This window comes from Carassius auratus, unplaced genomic scaffold (assembly GCF_003368295.1).
Source record: "Carassius auratus strain Wakin unplaced genomic scaffold, ASM336829v1 scaf_tig00041469, whole genome shotgun sequence".
Classification (NCBI taxonomy): Eukaryota; Metazoa; Chordata; class Actinopteri; order Cypriniformes; family Cyprinidae; genus Carassius; species Carassius auratus.
This window is the reverse complement of record NW_020526650.1, coordinates 65,001-70,000: the sequence shown is the minus strand read 5'-3', so window position 1 is coordinate 70,000 and position 5,000 is coordinate 65,001. Positions and strand designations below refer to the sequence as shown.

General features: G+C 39.5%; 6 non-coding genes and 2 pseudogenes across 6 annotated transcripts; all 8 read right to left on the bottom strand.

Annotated features, from left to right (window-relative positions):
• Positions 1-145: 145 nt before the first annotated feature.
• LOC113085367 (5S ribosomal RNA) lies at positions 146-264 on the bottom strand. The gene has a single exon (XR_003284222.1). It is a non-coding gene; the product is annotated as a 5S ribosomal RNA (ribosomal RNA).
• A 660-nt stretch (positions 265-924) lies between these two features.
• On the bottom strand, positions 925-1,043 carry LOC113085333 (5S ribosomal RNA). Its single transcript, XR_003284189.1, has one exon. It is a non-coding gene; the product is annotated as a 5S ribosomal RNA (ribosomal RNA).
• Positions 1,044-1,419: 376 nt separating this feature from the next.
• On the bottom strand, positions 1,420-1,538 carry LOC113085419 (5S ribosomal RNA). The gene has a single exon (XR_003284266.1). It is a non-coding gene; the product is annotated as a 5S ribosomal RNA (ribosomal RNA).
• Positions 1,539-1,908: 370 nt separating this feature from the next.
• LOC113085418 (5S ribosomal RNA) lies at positions 1,909-2,027 on the bottom strand. Its single transcript, XR_003284265.1, has one exon. It is a non-coding gene; the product is annotated as a 5S ribosomal RNA (ribosomal RNA).
• A 363-nt stretch (positions 2,028-2,390) lies between these two features.
• LOC113085417 (5S ribosomal RNA) lies at positions 2,391-2,509 on the bottom strand. Its single transcript, XR_003284264.1, has one exon. It is a non-coding gene; the product is annotated as a 5S ribosomal RNA (ribosomal RNA).
• A 1,100-nt stretch (positions 2,510-3,609) lies between these two features.
• Positions 3,610-3,728, bottom strand: LOC113085368 (uncharacterized; annotated as a pseudogene).
• A 651-nt stretch (positions 3,729-4,379) lies between these two features.
• On the bottom strand, positions 4,380-4,498 carry LOC113085326 (5S ribosomal RNA). Its single transcript, XR_003284183.1, has one exon. It is a non-coding gene; the product is annotated as a 5S ribosomal RNA (ribosomal RNA).
• A 365-nt stretch (positions 4,499-4,863) lies between these two features.
• LOC113085372 (uncharacterized) lies at positions 4,864-4,983 on the bottom strand (annotated as a pseudogene).
• Positions 4,984-5,000: the final 17 nt, after the last annotated feature.

The window sequence follows — 5,000 nt, the reverse complement described above, 5'->3', positions numbered from 1 at the left end:
TTCCAAAAAGTTTAAAGCACCTGGTATTCCCAGGCAGTCTCCAAACCATGTACTAACCAGGCCCAAACCTGCTAATATTCAGAGATCGGGCATTGACTCTATTTTTTGGCAAAATTATTATATACTAAGTGAAAAGTTTCCAAAAAGCTTACAGCACCTGGTATTCCCAGGCCGTCTCCCATCCAAGTACTAACCAGGCCCAAACCTGCTTAGCTTCCGAGAGCAGACAAGATCGGGCATAGCAAGGTTGGTATGGCCGTAAGCGAAGACTGCTGCAAAGAGAGGGCTATTTAAAGACCAGCCCATCTAATCACCAGTATATTATATAAGTAGCAAAGAAAACCCAAAAGCTTAAAGCACCTGGTATTCCTAGGCAGTCTCTCATCCAAGTACTAACCAGACCTAAACCTGGTAAGATTCAGAGATCGGGCATTGACTCTTTTTTTTTTTTTTTTTTTTTTTTGCAAGATTATTATATAAATCGTGAAAATTTCCAAAAAGTTTAAAGCACCTGGTATTCCCAGGCAGTCTCCCATCCATGTACTAACCAGGCCCAAACCTGCTAATATTCAGAGATCGGGCATTGACTCTATTTTTTGGCTAAATTATTATATACAAAGTGAAAAGTTTCAAAAAAAGCTTAAAGCACCTGGTATTCCTAGGCAGTCTCTCATCCAAGTACTAACCAGACCTAAACCTGCTAAGATTCAGATATCGGGCATTGACTTTTTTTTTTTTTTTTTTTTTTTTTGCAAGATTATTATATAAATCGTGAAATTTTCCAAAAAGTTTAAAGCACCTGGTATTCCCAGGCAGTCTCCAAACCATGTACTAACCAGGCTCAAACCTGCTAATATTCAGAGATCGGGCACTGACTCTATTTTTTTGGCAAAATTATTATATACTAAGTGAAAAGTTTCCAAAAGCTTACAGCACCTGGTATTCCCAGACGGTCTCCCATCCAAGTACTAACCAGGCCCAAACCTGCTTAGCTTCCGAGAGCAGACGAGATCAGGCATAGCCAGGTTGGTATGGCCGTAAGCGAAGACTGCTGCAAAGAGAGGGCTATTTAAAGACCATCCCATCTAATCGCCAGTACATTATATGAGTAGGAAAGAAAACCCAAAAGCTTAAAGCACCTGGTATTCCTAGGCAGTCTCTCATCCAAGTACTAACCAGACCTAAACCTGCTAAGATTCAGATATCGGGCATTGACTTTTTTTTTTTTTTTTTTTTTTTTTTTTGCAAGATTATTATATAAATCGTGAAATTTTCCAAAAAAGTTTAAAAGCACCTGGTATTCCCAGGCAGTCTCCAAACCATGTACTAACCAGGCCCAAACCTGCTAATATTCAGAGATCGGGCATTGACTCTATTTTTTGGCAAAATTATTATATACTAAGTGAAAAGTTTCCAAAAAGCTTACAGCACCTGGTATTCCCAGGCGGTCTCCCATCCAAGTACTAACCAGGCCCAAACCTGCTTAGCTTCCGAGAGCAGACGAGATCGGGCATAGCCAGGTTGGTATGGCCGTAAGCGAAGACTGCTGCAAAGAGAGGGCTATTTAAAGACCATCCCATCTAATCGCCTGTACATTATATAAGTAGGAAAGAAAACCCAAAAGCTTAAAGCACCTGGTATTCCTAGGCAGTCTCTCATCCAAGTACTAACCAGACCTAAACCTGCTAAGATTCAGATATCGGGCATTGACTTTTTTTTTTTTTTTTTTTTTTTTGCAAGATTATTATATAAATCGTGAAATTTTCCAAAAAGTTTAAAGCACCTGGTATTCCCAGGCAGTCTCCAAACCATGTACTAACCAGGCCCAAACCTGCTAATATTCAGAGATCGGGCATTGACTCTATTTTTTGGCAAAATTATTATATACTAAGTGAAAAGTTTCCAAAAAGCTTACAGCACCTGGTATTCCCAGGCGGTCTCCCATCCAAGTACTAACCAGGCCCAAACCTGCTTAGCTTCCGAGAGCAGACGAGATCGGGCATAGCCAGGTTGGTATGGCCGTAAGCGAAGACTGCTGCAAAGAGAGGGCTATTTAAAGACCATCCCATCTAATCGCCAGTACATTATATAAGTAGGAAAGAAAACCCAAAAGCTTAAAGCACCTGGTATTCCTAGGCAGTCTCTCATCCAAGTACTAACCAGACCTAAACCTGCTAAGATTCAGATATCGGGCATTGACTTTTTTTTTTTTTTTTTTGCAAGATTATTATATAAATCGTGAAATTTTCCAAAAAGTTTAAAGCACCTGGTATTCCCAGGCAGTCTCCAAACATGTTACTAACCAGGCCCAAACCTGCTAATTATTCAGAGATCGGGCATGACTCTATTTTTTGGCAAATTATTATATACTAAGTGAAAAGTTTCCAAAAAGCTTACAGCACCTGGTATTCCCAGGCGGTCTCCCATCCAAGTACTAACCAGGCCCAAACCTGCTTAGCTTCCGAGAGCAGACGAGATCGGGCATAGCCAGGTTGGTATGGCCGTAAGCGAAGACTGCTGCAAAGAGAGGGCTATTTAAAGACCATCCCATCTAATCGCCAGTACATTATATAAGTAGGAAAGAAAACCCAAAAGCTTAAAGCACCTGGTATTCCTAGGCAGTCTCTCATCCAAGTACTAACCAGACCTAACCTGCTAAGATTCAGAGATCGGGGCATTGACTCATTTTTTTTTTTTTTTTTTTTTTTTTGCAAGATTATTATATAAATCGTGAAATTTTCCAAAAAGTTTAAAGCACCTGGTATTCCCAGGCAGTCTCCAAACCATGTACTAACCAGGCCCAAACCTGCTAATATTCAGAGATCGGGCTTGACTCTATTTTTTTGGCAAAATTATTATATACAAAGTGAAAGTTTCAAAAAAGCTTAAAGCACCTGGTATTCCTAGGCAGTCTCTCATCCAAGTACTAACCAGACCTAAACCTGGTAAGATTCAGAGATCGGGCATTGACTCTTTTTTTTTTTTTTTTTTTTTTTTTTTGCAAGATTATTATATAAATCATGAAATTTTTCCAAAAAGTTTAAAGCACCTGGTATTCCCCGGCAGTCTCCAAACCATGTACTAACCAGGCCCAAACCTGCTAATATTCAGAGATCGGGCATTGACTCATTTTTTTTTTTTTTTTTTTTTGCAAGATTATTATATAAATCGTGAAATTTTCCAAAAAGTTTAAAGCACCTGGTATTCCCAGGCAGTCTCTCCAAACCATGTACTAACCAGGCCCAAACCTGCTAATATTCAGAGATCGGGCATTGACTCTATTTTTTGGCAAAATTATTATATACAAAGTGAAAAGTTTAAAAAAGCTTAAAGCACCTGGTATTCCTAGGCAGTCTCTCATCCAAGTACTAACCAGACCTAAACCTGGTAAGATTCAGAGATCGGGCATTGACTCTTTTTTTTTTTTTTTTTTTTTGCAAGATTATTATATAAATCGTGAAATTTTCCAAAAAGTTTAAAGCACCTGGTATTCCCAGGCAGTCTCCAAACCATGTACTAACCAGGCCCAAACCTGCTAATATTCAGAGATCGGGCATTGACTCTATTTTTTGGCAAAATTATTATATACTAAGTGAAAAGTTTCCAAAAAGCTTACAGCACCTGGTATTCCCAGGCCGTCTCCCATCCAAGTACTAAGCAGGCCCAAACCTGCTTAGCTTCCAAGAGCAGACGAGATCGGGCATAGCCAGGTTGGTATGGCCGTAAGCGAAGACTGCTGCAAAAGAGAGGGCTATTTAAAGACCAGCCCATCTAATCACCAGTATATTATATAAGTAGCAAAGAAAACCCAAAAGCTTAAAGCACCTGATATTCCTAGGCAGTCTCTCATCCAAGTACTAACCAGACCTAAACCTGCTAAGATTCAGATATCGGGCATTGACTTTTTTTTTTTTTTTTTTGCAAGATTATTATATAAATCGTGAAATTTCCAAAAAGTTTAAAGCACCTGGTATTCCCAGGCAGTCCTCCTATCCATGTACTAACCAGGCCCAAACCTGCTAATATTCAGAGATCGGGCATTGACTCTATTTTTTGGCTAAATTATTATATACAAAGTGAAAAGTTTCAAAAAAGCTTAAAGCACCTGGTATTCCTAGGCAGTCTCTCATCCAAGTACTAACCAGACCTAAACCTGCTAAGATTCAGATATCGGGCATTGACTTTTTTTTTTTTTTTTTTTTTTTTTGCAAGATTATTATATAAATCGTGAAATTTTCCAAAAAGTTTAAAGCACCTGGTATTCCTAGGCAGTCTCTCATCCAAGTACTAACCAGACCTAAACCTGCTAATATTCAGAGATCGGGCATTGACTCTATTTTTGGCAAAATTATTATATACTAAGTGAAAAGTTTCCAAAAAGCTTACAGCACCTGGTATTCCCAGGCGGTCTCCCATCCAAGTACTAAACAGGCCCAAACCTGCTTAGCTTCCGAGAGCAGACGAGATCGGGCATAGCCAGGTTGGTATGGCCGTAAGCGAAGACTGCTGCAAAGAGAGGGCTATTTAAAGACCAGCCCATCTAATCACCAGTACATTATATAAGTAGGAAAGAAAACCCAAAAGCTTAAAGCACCTGGTATTCCTAGGCAGTCTCTCATCCAAGTACTAACCAGACCTAAACCTGCTAAGATTCAGATATCGGGCATTGACTTTTTTTTTTTTTTTTTTTTTGCAAGATTATTATATAAATCGTGAAATTTTCCAAAAAGTTTAAAGCACCTGGTATTCCCAGGCAGTCTCCAAACCATGTACTAACCAGGCCCAAACCTGCTAATATTCAGAGATCGGGCATTGACTATTTTTTGGCAAAATTATTATATACTAAGTGAAAAGTTTCCAAAAAGCTTACAGCACCTGGTATTTCCCAGGCCGTCTCCCATCCAAGTACTAAGCAGGCCCAAACCTGCTTAGCTTCCAAGAGCAGACGAGATCGGGCATAGCCAGGTTGGTATGGCCGTAAGCGAAGACTGCTGCAAAGA